The sequence below is a fragment of the Rana temporaria genome, chromosome 5 (genome assembly GCF_905171775.1).
Source record: "Rana temporaria chromosome 5, aRanTem1.1, whole genome shotgun sequence".
Lineage (NCBI taxonomy): Eukaryota > Metazoa > Chordata > Amphibia > Anura > Ranidae > Rana > Rana temporaria.
This window is the reverse complement of record NC_053493.1, coordinates 236,232,760-236,246,012: the sequence shown is the minus strand read 5'-3', so window position 1 is coordinate 236,246,012 and position 13,253 is coordinate 236,232,760.

The window sequence follows — 13,253 nt, the reverse complement described above, 5'->3', positions numbered from 1 at the left end:
CAAATCACAATAAGCGACTGGTTTGCGCAAAAGTTATAGCGCCTACAAAATGGGGAACAGAATTATGATTTTTTTTATTATTTTTTTTTTTACTAGTAATGGCGGCGATCTGCGATTTTTATTGGGACTGGGATATTGCGGCGGACGTATCGGACACTTTTGACACAAATTTGGCGCCATTCACATTTATACGGCGATCAGTGCTATAAAAATGCACTAATTACTGTATAAATGTGACTGGCAGTGAAGGGGTTAACACTAGGGGGTGAGGAAGGGGTTAAATGTGTAGCCTGGGTGTGTTATAACTGTGTGGGGGGAGGGGGGTGACTGGGGGAGGGGACCGATGCTGTGTCTCTATGTACAAGAGACACAGATCGGTCTCCTCTCCTCTGACAGCACGTGGAGCTCTGTGTTTACACACAGAGCTCCACGTCCCTGCTGTCACCTGCCGTGTCACCGACGATCGCGTGTACCCGGCGGACATCGCGGCCGCCAGGTACACGCATCGGGTCTTCGGCGATGCGTCGGGACAGTTTTTACCCGCCGCGCGCCACCCAGTGGCGCGCGCGGGTAATGCACATAAAGGCCGTTTTTAAACGGCCACTTGGCACTTGAGAGCCGCGCTGCGGACGTATTTCGTCTATAGCGCGGATCTCAAGTGGTTAATAAAGGTACAACATTTAGCAACATATTGCTACACTTAGAGTCACCTCTCTTCTCTTTTATACTCTGTAGCTCCTGCTGGATTTTTCTTCTAATCCCAATGAGGAGGCTTCCATTTGTGGTTACACAACCTGGTCACATTTCTATAATCTTTTTATATGGACTGTAAACTGAAGGACCTATGAATAAATGGTTGTGGAACGGATCATTTAAGTTTCCATTATTTCTTATGGGGAAATTTGCTTTGAAATACAAGTGCTTTGGATTACAAGCATGTTTATGGAACAAATTATGCTCGCAATCCAAGGTTTTACTGTACTTTACATTTATTGGTATTAAACCTCATTTGCCATGTAGTTGCCCACCCCTCTAATTTGTTGAGGTCTTCTTGTAAAGTTTCATTATCTTGTTGTGCAGTTATTACCCTGCTTACCTCCTTATCTTCGGCAAACACAGAGATTGAACTATTTATACCAATCTCTATATAGTTTATGAACAAGTTAAACAGGATTTGTCCCAGGACAGAACCCTGGGGCACCCCACTCATGACTTCAGACCATTTGAAAGATACGCAGTTTCTTATCATTCTTTGGATGCGCCGGTAACCAGTTTTCTATCCAGGTATATACACTTGTATCAATTCAAACAAACCTCAGTTTGTAAATTTAGCATTTATGGAGTACTGTGTCAAGCGCTTTGGTGAAATCTAGATACACTACATCCACAGGCCTTCCTTTATCCAGATTACAGCCCATTTCCTAATAGAATGTTAACAGGTTGGTCTGACAAAAAACGATTTTTCATAAACCCATGCTAGTTACTCCAAATGATACTGTTTTCTTCAGCAAATTCCTAAATCTGGTCCCATATCACCCTACAATAGTTTACAAACTATTGATGCAAGGCTGACTGACCTAACATAAGCTGGAATAATGGTTTGGCAATGACTTGGCTAAGTTCTTTGAACACTCTTGAGTGTAAAATGCCAACCATACAGAATATATATATATATATATATATATATATATACACACACAGTATATATATATATATATATATATATATATATATATATATATATATATATATATATATATATATATATATATATATATATATATATATATATATACATATATATGTATATATGCACTGTATGTATTTACACCTATAGGTTTATTGCACTCAATGGATGATTGTCTTTGGGAGAGGGGGAATTGCAATGTGGATTGTGCCTTTGCCATAGCCCCCTCCAATACAGTATCCTCCCCCTGTACTGGTCCAGGACTGGGGGCTGCATTATACCTCTGCTGTGACAGATGGGGAAGTGTGTAGTGTGTACAGCAGTGTGTGTATTGTGTGTGTGTACAGTGTGTGTGTGTACAATGTGTGTACAGTGTATGTATTGTGTGTGTACAGTGTGTGTATATTGAAATGTTATAATATATTACTGCGCTAAAGTCTGACAAAGATAGCAGCCAGCATCAGCAGAAATTGCATAATGAATAAAGTTTAAAAAAGTGCAGCGCTATGTATAACCAAACAAACATCAGCATATATATATAGTGACATTAGCATGTAAACATAATAAAGTGCAATGTACAGTAATAACAATTGGATTTTTTTAATAAAGTATTATTCGGAATTACACTGTGGGAGCCCACTTCTTTCCTATATGAGGATACACTATCAGAGTCATAGAGAAGGAAACCACTACCACCTGACCCAGAGATAACAGCACATCAGAGATTGTGCCTTAAGGGCCTTGAGGCTCTATCTTTCCCAGGACGAGCTATAGGAGGCAACGATCGGTCTGGCACCTGCCGCACACTCAGCACATGCGATTTACCCCTGTAGGGGTGCCAGGATCTGGTGAGTAGCGATCCAAAGGGGGAGCACAACCGTCACTTTATCATTTTAGCACAAGGATTGGAATCAAGCGCAAGTCACTTTGAATATTGCACAAGTCACCAGAAAAATTGTGTTACTGATTTTTATATTGGACTGCCTGTTTACACATACATTTTTATTTTATTATCTTCTGGTTTTTGCACAGTGCTCGGTGAAGCACCAAAAGACACTATATCACTTTGAGCGTGGTCATAAACTTTTGTATGAGGTGAACTTTATCTGGTTGCATTCTTAGCCAAAAGAGGACATTTTAAGAATATACACATTTATAGTAGATGTTAGTAATTTGCTGTTAATGCCATGTAGTGGGAATTTGATAAATTCACAATGGTTTTACACCAAGGTTACAATAAGTTCTAATAATTACAATAGGTGGAGCTTTTGAGCACACAACACTTTCTTAGATTATCTGTGATATCTCATTACAGTGCACGTTCACCTGTGAAAGGTGATCCACTAGATCACAGTTTACAGGCAGCGCCACTCACCCCCAACTCACATTTATAAACTTCACATTATCGGAGATCCTTCATTGGGGTTCCTTAGGGCAGGCTGCAGCCTAGCCTATACCTAAGCGCAGATTCATTAATATATATAATGTAGAACCAATATTTAAAAAAGAGCCAAAATACATCCCTGGGAATTACAGATCAGTTAGCCTAACATCAATAGTAAACAAGTAAAGAAGCGCAATGCACAGGTACCTCAATATAATAGTTCAGTGTAGTACCTAATAGTCATAGCCATAATGTCGCAGTCACGAAAAAAATCGCTGATCGCCGCCATTAGTAGTAAAAAAAATAATGTATAAAAATGCAATAAAACTATCTCCTATTTTGAAAACGCTATAAATTTTGCACAAACCAAATCGATAAACGCTTATTATGATTTTTTGTATGAAAAATAGGTAGAAGAATACGTATCGACCTAAACTGAGGAAAAAAATAGTTTTTTTATATCTTTTTGGGGATATTTATTATAGCAAAAAGTAAAAAATATTGAATTTTTTTCAAAATTGTCACTATATTTTTGTTTATAGCGCAAAAAATAAAAACCACAGAGGTAATCAAATACCACCAAAAGAAAGCTCTATTTGTGGGGAAAAAAACAATGCCAATTTTGTTTGGGAGCCACGTCGCACGACCGCGCAATTGTCAGTTAAAGCGACGCAGTGCCGAATCGCAAAAACTGGCCAGGTCCTTTACCTGCATAAAGGTCTGGGTTAATAAAGGTACAACATTTAGCAACATATTGCTACACTTAGAGTCACCTCTCTTCTCTTTTATACTCTGTAGCTCCTGCTGGATTTTTCTTCTAATCCCAATGAGGAGGCTTCCATTTGTGGTTACACAACCTGGTCACATTTCTATAATCTTTTTATATGGACTGTAAACTGAAGGACCTATGAATAAATGGTTGTGGAACGGATCATTTAAGTTTCCATTATTTCTTATGGGGAAATTTGCTTTGAAATACAAGTGCTTTGGATTACAAGCATGTTTATGGAACAAATTATGCTCGCAATCCAAGGTTTTACTGTACTTTACATTTATTGGTATTAAACCTCATTTGCCATGTAGTTGCCCACCCCTCTAATTTGTTGAGGTCTTCTTGTAAAGTTTCATTATCTTGTTGTGCAGTTATTACCCTGCTTACCTCCTTATCTTCGGCAAACACAGAGATTGAACTATTTATACCAATCTCTATATAGTTTATGAACAAGTTAAACAGGATTTGTCCCAGGACAGAACCCTGGGGCACCCCACTCATGACTTCAGACTATTTGAAAGATACGCAGTTTCTTATTATTCTTTGGATGCGCCGGTAACCAGTTTTCTATCCAGGTATATACACTTGTATCAATTCAAACAAACCTCAGTTTGTAAATTTAGCGTTTATGGAGTACTGTGTCAAGCGCTTTGGTGAAATCTAGATACACTACATCCACAGGCCTTCCTTTATCCAGATTACAGCCCATTTCCTAATAGAATGTTAACAGGTTGGTCTGACAAAAAACGATTTTTCATAAACCCATGCTAGTTACTCCAAATGATACTGTTTTCTTCAGCAAATTCCTAAATCTGGTCCCATATCACCCTACAATAGTTTACAAACTATTGATGCAAGGCTGACTGACCTAACATAAGCTGGAATAATGGTTTGGCAATGACTTGGCTAAGTTCTTTGAACACTCTTGAGTGTAAAATGCCAACCATACAGAATATATATATATATATATATATATATATATATATATATATATATATATATATATATATATATATATATATATACTGTGTGTGTATATATATATATATATATATATATATATACACACACAGTATATATATATATATATATATATATATATATATATATATATATATATATATATATATATATATATATACTGTGTGTGTATATATATATATATATATATATATACACACACAGTATATATATATATATATATATATATATATATATACATATATATGTATATATGCACTGTATGTATTTACACCTATAGGTTTATTGCACTCAATGGATGATTGTCTTTGGGAGAGGGGGAATTGCAATGTGGATTGTGCCTTTGCCATAGCCCCCTCCAATACAGTATCCTCCCCCTGTACTGGTCCAGGACTGGGGGCTGCATTATACCTCTGCTGTGACAGATGGGGAAGTGTGTAGTGTGTACAGCAGTGTGTGTATTGTGTGTGTGTACAGTGTGTGTGTGTACAATGTGTGTACAGTGTATGTATTGTGTGTGTACAGTGTGTGTATATTGAAATGTTATAATATATTACTGCGCTAAAGTCTGACAAAGATAGCAGCCAGCATCAGCAGAAATTGCATAATGAATAAAGTTTAAAAAAGTGCAGCGCTATGTATAACCAAACAAACATCAGCATATATATATAGTGACATTAGCATGTAAACATAATAAAGTGCAATGTACAGTAATAACAATTGGATTTTTTTAATAAAGTATTATTCGGAATTACACTGTGGGAGCCCACTTCTTTCCTATATGAGGATACACTATCAGAGTCATAGAGAAGGAAACCACTACCACCTGACCCAGAGATAACAGCACATCAGAGATTGTGCCTTAAGGGCCTTGAGGCTCTATCTTTCCCAGGACGAGCTATAGGAGGCAACGATCGGTCTGGCACCTGCCGCACACTCAGCACATGCGATTTACCCCTGTAGGGGTGCCAGGATCTGGTGAGTAGCGATCCAAAGGGGGAGCACAACCGTCACTTTATCATTTTAGCACAAGGATTGGAATCAAGCGCAAGTCACTTTGAATATTGCACAAGTCACCAGAAAAATTGTGTTACTGATTTTTATATTGGACTGCCTGTTTACACATACATTTTTATTTTATTATCTTCTGGTTTTTGCACAGTGCTCGGTGAAGCACCAAAAGACACTATATCACTTTGAGCGTGGTCATAAACTTTTGTATGAGGTGAACTTTATCTGGTTGCATTCTTAGCCAAAAGAGGACATTTTAAGAATATACACATTTATAGTAGATAGTTAGTAATTTGCTGTTAATGCCATGTAGTGGGAATTTGATAAATTCACAATGGTTTTACACCAAGGTTACAATAAGTTCTAATAATTACAATAGGTGGAGCTTTTGAGCACACAACACTTTCTTAGATTATCTGTGATATCTCATTACAGTGCACGTTCACCTGTGAAAGGTGATCCACTAGATCACAGTTTACAGGCAGCGCCACTCACCCCCAACTCACATTTATAAACTTCACATTATCGGAGATCCTTCATTGGGGTTCCTTAGGGCAGGCTGCAGCCTAGCCTATACCTAAGCGCAGATTCATTAATATATATAATGTAGAACCAATATTTAAAAAAGAGCCAAAATACATCCCTGGGAATTACAGATCAGTTAGCCTAACATCAATAGTAAACAAGTAAAGAAGCGCAATGCACAGGTACCTCAATATAATAGTTCAGTGTAGTACCTAATAGTCCAAGGACAGGGATAAAAGAGATGTATAAGTATGTGCATATACACTCGTGTTCGTGGAGCCGTCGAGAAGACCAGAAGCGGGTTCCAGTGAGCTAAAATAAAACAAGGAGAGGGTCGCCTCTGAGTATGTATCATAAAAACATTTATTAAACAACAATATCCACTCAAATGGGGGAATGTAGAGTTAAGTTCAGATCCGTAGCTGGGCTGAAGAGATGGAATGAGACTGCAAGTCACAGCAGATCTGTTATGCTGGCACCACATCAGATCCTAGGCAGGAAAGGGTGGGATGGCTGAGCATAACATGGTCTCCTTCAGGGATCTGCTGGGACTTGCAGTCCCATCCCATCTCTTCAGCCCAGCTACAGATCTGAATTCTACATTCCCCCATTTGAGTCGATATTTTTGTTTAATAAATGAGGCGCCCCTCTCCTTGTTTTAACATCAATAGTATGCAAGCTCTTGGAGGGGATGATAAGGGACTATATACAAGATTTTAGTAATGAAAATGGTATTATTAGCAGTAATCAGCATGGATTCATGAAGAATCGTTCTTGCCAAACCAATCTATTAACCTTCTATGAGGAGGTGAGCTGCCATCTAGATAAAGGAAGGCCCGTAGACATTGTGTATCTGGATTTTGAAAATGCATTTGACACAGTTCCCCATAAACGTTTACTGTACAAAGTAAGGTCCATTGCCATGGAACGTAGGGTGAGTACATGGATTCAAAACTGTCTGCAAGGGCGAGTTCAGATGGTAGTGATAAATGGGGAGTACTCTAAATGGTCAGGGGTGGAAAGTGGGGTCTCCCAGGGTTCTGTCCTGGGACCAATCTTATTTAATTTGTTCATAAACAACCTAGGGGTGTGGTAAACTGTTCAATCTCTGTATTTGCGGATGATACTAAGCTAAGCAGGGCAATAACTTTTTACAAATAAATATCTGAAAAGTGTGGCGTGCATTTGTATTCAGCCCCCTTTACTTTGATACCCCTAACTAAAAGCTAGTAGTAGTGGAACCAATTGCCCTCAGAAGTCACCTAATTAGTAAATAGGTCCACCTGTGTGTAATTTAATTATAAACAGCTGTTCTGTGAAGTTTGTTAGAGAACCTCAGTAAACAAACAGGATCATGAAGGCCAAGGAACAAACTAGACAGGTCTGGGATAAAGTTGTGGAGAAGTTTACAGCAGGGTAAGGTTGCAAAAAAATATCCCAAGCGTTGAACATCTAACGGAGCACTGTTCAGTCCATCATCCGAAAATGAAAAGAGTATGGAACAACTGCACACCTACCAAGACATGGCCGTCCACCTAAACTGACAGGCCGGGCAAGGAGAGCATTAATCAGAGAATCAGCCAAGAGGCCCATGGTAACTTTGGAGGAGTTCCACAGCTCAGGTGGGAGAATCTGTCCACAGGACAACTATTAGTCATGCACTCCACAAATCTGCCCTTTATGGAGGAGTGGCAAAAAGAAAGCCATTGTTGAAAGAAAGCCATAAGGAGGCCCTGTTTGCAGTTTGCGAGAACCCATGTGGGGGACACAGCAAACATGTGGAAGAATGGTATTTCTCTAAATACATGGATGATAAGATCGCTCCATGGGGCCTCCGTATTCAAATTTCCCCTACCATTAGTAAATTAGAATTGGCTTTTAAAACCAGTTGGGAACAAAATCTCCAGGAGTGTTCCATCAATATGATGTCACTCATGTGTAGCCATTTTTAAACCGAACTTGAAGCTCTTGATCTTGAAATAGCTAATTTATACCAGGAAAATAGCTCTGAGGAACTTTTCTCTATACAAGAGGACACTCTCAAGGCAAATTTAGAGCTTTATGTAGCTGATATCCTTAAAACAAAGGAAAATAAACTTGTTAGGGACAAATTGTCCTATGATAATCACCTGGCCTATAATTGGGCCCCCAAAAATTTGAATAGAAGACGCAATTTTAAATTGCGTCAACAAAAAGAACCAAAATGCGGAACTAACTGACTCAGATAACTCATCTTCATCTCTCTCTTCACAGGCACCAGATAACACTGCTTTGGTTCAGCCTATCTCCTCTCAATGCATTAATGGCAATGCAAATGTACACTCAAAAGCTGCACGGTCTCAACACTCGGGTAGGTCTCAGCATCCCAGCCGAGCACCAAGCTGGGTACCTATAAACACTAGAGCCATAACTGCTAAAAGCTCTATGACCACCAAAGCACTTTCGAACGTAGTTTCGCACACGAGCACTGCCTTTCCGCACTTAACACCCTCTCAAGACTGCCAGGTGAGTAACCTCTCAGATAACACTTCACAATCGGAATTTCGGGTGGCACCAATTTTCAGTCCATCAATACCCGACATAACAAAAAAGATGACCAATACCAAGCAAGTACTTCCGAAACCTTTAAAAACAAGTTTGAAGTGATAAGATTATCATATGTTGCTCTTTCTGCAGAACAGATCTCTGTCCTTGAACTCGGACTCAATTTCTGTTCAGAAAATTGGTCCCTTTAAAATCATAAAGGATGTTAATCTTTTTGCACGCAAGTTAATGTTTCCTTGTCAATATATCTTTATTTGAGTGATAAAGAATTATACAGGTACAATAAAGTGAAATAGTTACAACTTAAACCGGGAAAAAGCCCTGGCCCAGATGGCTTGCCAGCAAGTTACTATAAGGCCTTTTCTGATATATTAATCCCCAACTTCCTGTCCTCCTTTAACACCCTTCCGGATTCCCCTTCACGAGCTAAAGATTTCTTAGAGGCCCATATATCCCTGATTCCCAAGCCAGGTAAAGATGCCACACTTGTCTCCAACTATAGACCGATATCGTTACTAAACGTTGACGTCAAATTGTATGCCAAAATACTCTCCAACCGTATTCTTCCACTGCTCCCCAAATTTATCACAACCGATCAAGTTGGGTTTGTCCCCGGCAGGGAGGCCAGGGACAATACCATCAAAGCTCTCAACATACACTATTGGCTGTCCTCCTCAAAAAAAACAAATGGTTTCTTTCTGTCACTGGATGCTGAGAAGGCGTTCGATAGAGTGGCCTGGGATTTTATGCTGGCGGTCTTAGACAAAATGGGCTTACCATTACGTCTTATCCAAATGATCCAATTGCTGTACTCTGATCCCACTGCCCGGGTTAGGGTCAATGGCCACCTATCGGACGTCCTTCTCCATATCTAATGGAACCCGTCAGGGTTGCCCTTTATCCCCCCTTATTTTTATTCTCACGATGGAACCCTTTCTCAGAAAGCTCCGGGCGAATGACACCATCAAGGGTGTCGAGATCCGGGGAAAGCAATACAAGACAGCAGCTTATGCAGATGATGTCTTGCTGTTCCTTTCGGATCCGATAACCACAATCCCTAATCTTTTGAAAGATTTTAAACTTTTCAACACTCTATCTAATCTGCAAATAAATTTTGACAAATCGTTAGCTCTGAATATCTCCCTGCCAACCTCAGTAGTTGATTTATGTAAGCAAAACTTCCCCTTCAAATGGGAATCTGACTACATTACGTATCTGGGCATTAAGATCCCTAAAGATCTAAGTAAGTTATTCACACTAAATTTTCTACCAAATCTTTCAACCATCAAATTAGACCTATCAGATTGGAACAATGGTAGATTTTCATGGTTTGGCAGATCAGCAATTCTCAAAATGAATATCCTTCCGAGGGTTCTATACCTTCTTCAGGCGGTCCCGATCATGATCCCACAAACCTTCTTTACAACTTTCAAAAAACACTGTAGAACATTCCTATGGGCAGGCCAAGCACCCAGATTGAGCTGGTCTAAACTGATTCAACCAAAACACAGGGGGGGCCTGGGTATACCGGACCTAGCCCTATACCACAAAGCATGTCTACTCACTAGACTCGTAGATTGGCATCTCCACAGTGGCAACAAGGACTGGATTGCCTTAGAAAACGCATTCCTTTCCTTCACGATTACCCATCTGCCATGGATAGCACATCGCTCGATTCCTACAGACTGTCTGAACCACCCTTTAATAGGCCCTACACTCCAAAATTTTAAGGTGATATGTCGTTCCCTAAAAATAACCCCCTCACCGGGTCCGTTGACACCTTTATCTCATAACCCAGATTTTCTTCCAAATATAACTTATAAACATCCTGTGATGGACCCCAATTCCCAGGCCATTCGAGCTCATCAATTCTTTCACAATGGTGACTTAATAGCTTACCCAGATCTAACTATTGCGCTCCCTCATGTGAACATGTCCGTATTCAAATATCTCCAAATCAAACATTTTCTTGGTCCAACCCAGACACAACGGAAATGGTGCAGAGATCTCACACCCTTAGAACAAATATGCACCGTGGGAGAACCAAGGCGCCATTTGATCTCCACTTTACACTCACTGCTGATACCGGAGTCAGCCCCTTCCTCAAATACTCGCTCAGCTTGGCACAAGGATCTCTCTATGTCCTTATCTGACGAGGACTGGGACATTATCTGGGATCACACACATAAAGGATCTATTAATGTCTCAGCACAAGAGAATCGATACAAGCTTTGGTGGTACCGAACACCAGAAAAACTTCATAAAATTTTCCCAACGGTGTCCTCGTCTTGTTGGAGGTGTGATGGAGCGGAAGGCTCATTTCTGCATATCTGGTGGGACTGTCCTCTATTGGTCCAATTTTGGAAAGAGGTGCATGAACGCATTGTACAAATAACTACAATATTAATAGGCCTTACCCCAGCGCAATTTCTGCTTCATCATACTCCCATCCCAAGACGACAGTACCGGAAATCACTAACATTCCACCTTATAAATGCAGCCACCCAATGCATTCCTTTACACTGGAAGTCTAAAACTATTCCGACAATTGAAGAGTGGCATGCACGGGTTGACAAAATAGAGGAGATGGAACGCCTTATCCACCAAACTAAGGATACACACGAGAAGTACAGACAAACATGGTCTTGCTGGACACAGTATAGAAACCCCCCTACACAAGTACCATCCGGTACCTAGGAAAAAAAAAAAGGAAAAAGAAAATTTTTTCTTTAACATGACATCAGAAGTTGCACCCTCCCAAAGATCTATTAGCTAGGTACCTCTTTACCCCCCTTTTTCCCCTTTTTTTTTTTTTTTTTCTTTTTCACCCTTCCCCGCTCTGCGCTGCCCACAGAATGTTCCCGTTAAGGGGTGGGTAGGGCAGAGGGGGGCCTCTGTCACAAATGTTCAGTTTGGAGCTACGATGTTTCGTACTCACCTGTTACTGTGGGTTTTAATATTCGCATTTTTGACTCTTGTTATTAGGACTTGATCCATGTATAAGATACCAATGTCATTGATTTATCTTATATGACATATTTTTCTTTAATGATTACTTATTACCATAAGTTCCTGATAAGATTTTATTCGAAATATGACTGACATATCTATGTTTTGGACTATGCTGTATTATTGAAAACCTTCAATAAAATGTTTATTCAAAAAAAAGAAAAAAAAAAATAGTTACAAAAAGAAGAAACTCCTTAACAAATGAATATAGTAATTGTGCATTACACGATAGACTACTTATTGTCCACATAGTAGAGTGTACAAGAACAGTAATGACTGGTTTTCTAATTGCCTAGAGTCGCTATGCATTGTCACAATTATCTAATGCGATCTAAGCTGATTCTAGGACCGTATCTTGCTCTACAATCCGTTCATGCGAAACACTGGAAGTTTCAACGATATCCAACCTTTTAACAGTACTTGAGAGAACAAGCATAATAGAGCCTAAAATAAATTACTGAAAAGAGGGGAAAAAGGGGAAAACGGGAAGGAAGGGGTCAGAGGAGGGGGGTCTGCAGGAGCAATCCGGGCACCGTTTTTGTTGGATAATATGCGCAAAATGATGTTAACTTGGCTGGGGTACCATGGTTGTAGAACATCATTGTTAAATACATTTGGGATTGTATAGGTGATCCAAGGCTTCCATATTTTCTCAAATCTGGTGATCGTATCTGTGTCGATTGCCATCATTTTGGCGTGAATCAACGCGTTATTCATTCTGTTGACTACTTCATTTAGTGGTAGATTAGGGGATTTCCATGCCTTCGCGAGCGTTTGTTTCGCAGCTGTAAGAAGCTGTATAATTAATTTAAATTGCGTGAGTGACAAATTGTCAGGTTTTAAATTTAATAGTGCAGTTTTAGGATCTAAAGAAATTTTCTTTTCTGAGAGTATGTTGATTATATGGAAAATTTCTGACCAAAATGACTGTGCTATTGGACACGACCACCAAATGTGAAAGTATGTCCCTGTTGATGAACAACCCCTGAAACAATGTTCCGGATAATTTTGTACATATTTCGCAATCCTGGCAGGTACTAAATACCATCTTGTGATTACTTTATAGTTTGTTTCAATTGCTAATTCATTCAGGGATGCTGACTTGGTGCAATTCCAGATTTGTTTCCACTCCGAAGCCTCTAGTTCTAGTTCTAGATCTTTTTCCCATTTACTCACATAAGATAATTTCCCTGTAAAAGAGCTGGTCAGTAACTGGGAGTAGATCATTGAAATTATTCCCCTAGCATGAGGATCATTTTTACAGAAATATTCGAAAATGGATAAGCGTAACGGCGTAGGTGAAGAATCTAGTGATGGCTTAAAAAAAAAAATTATTTGCA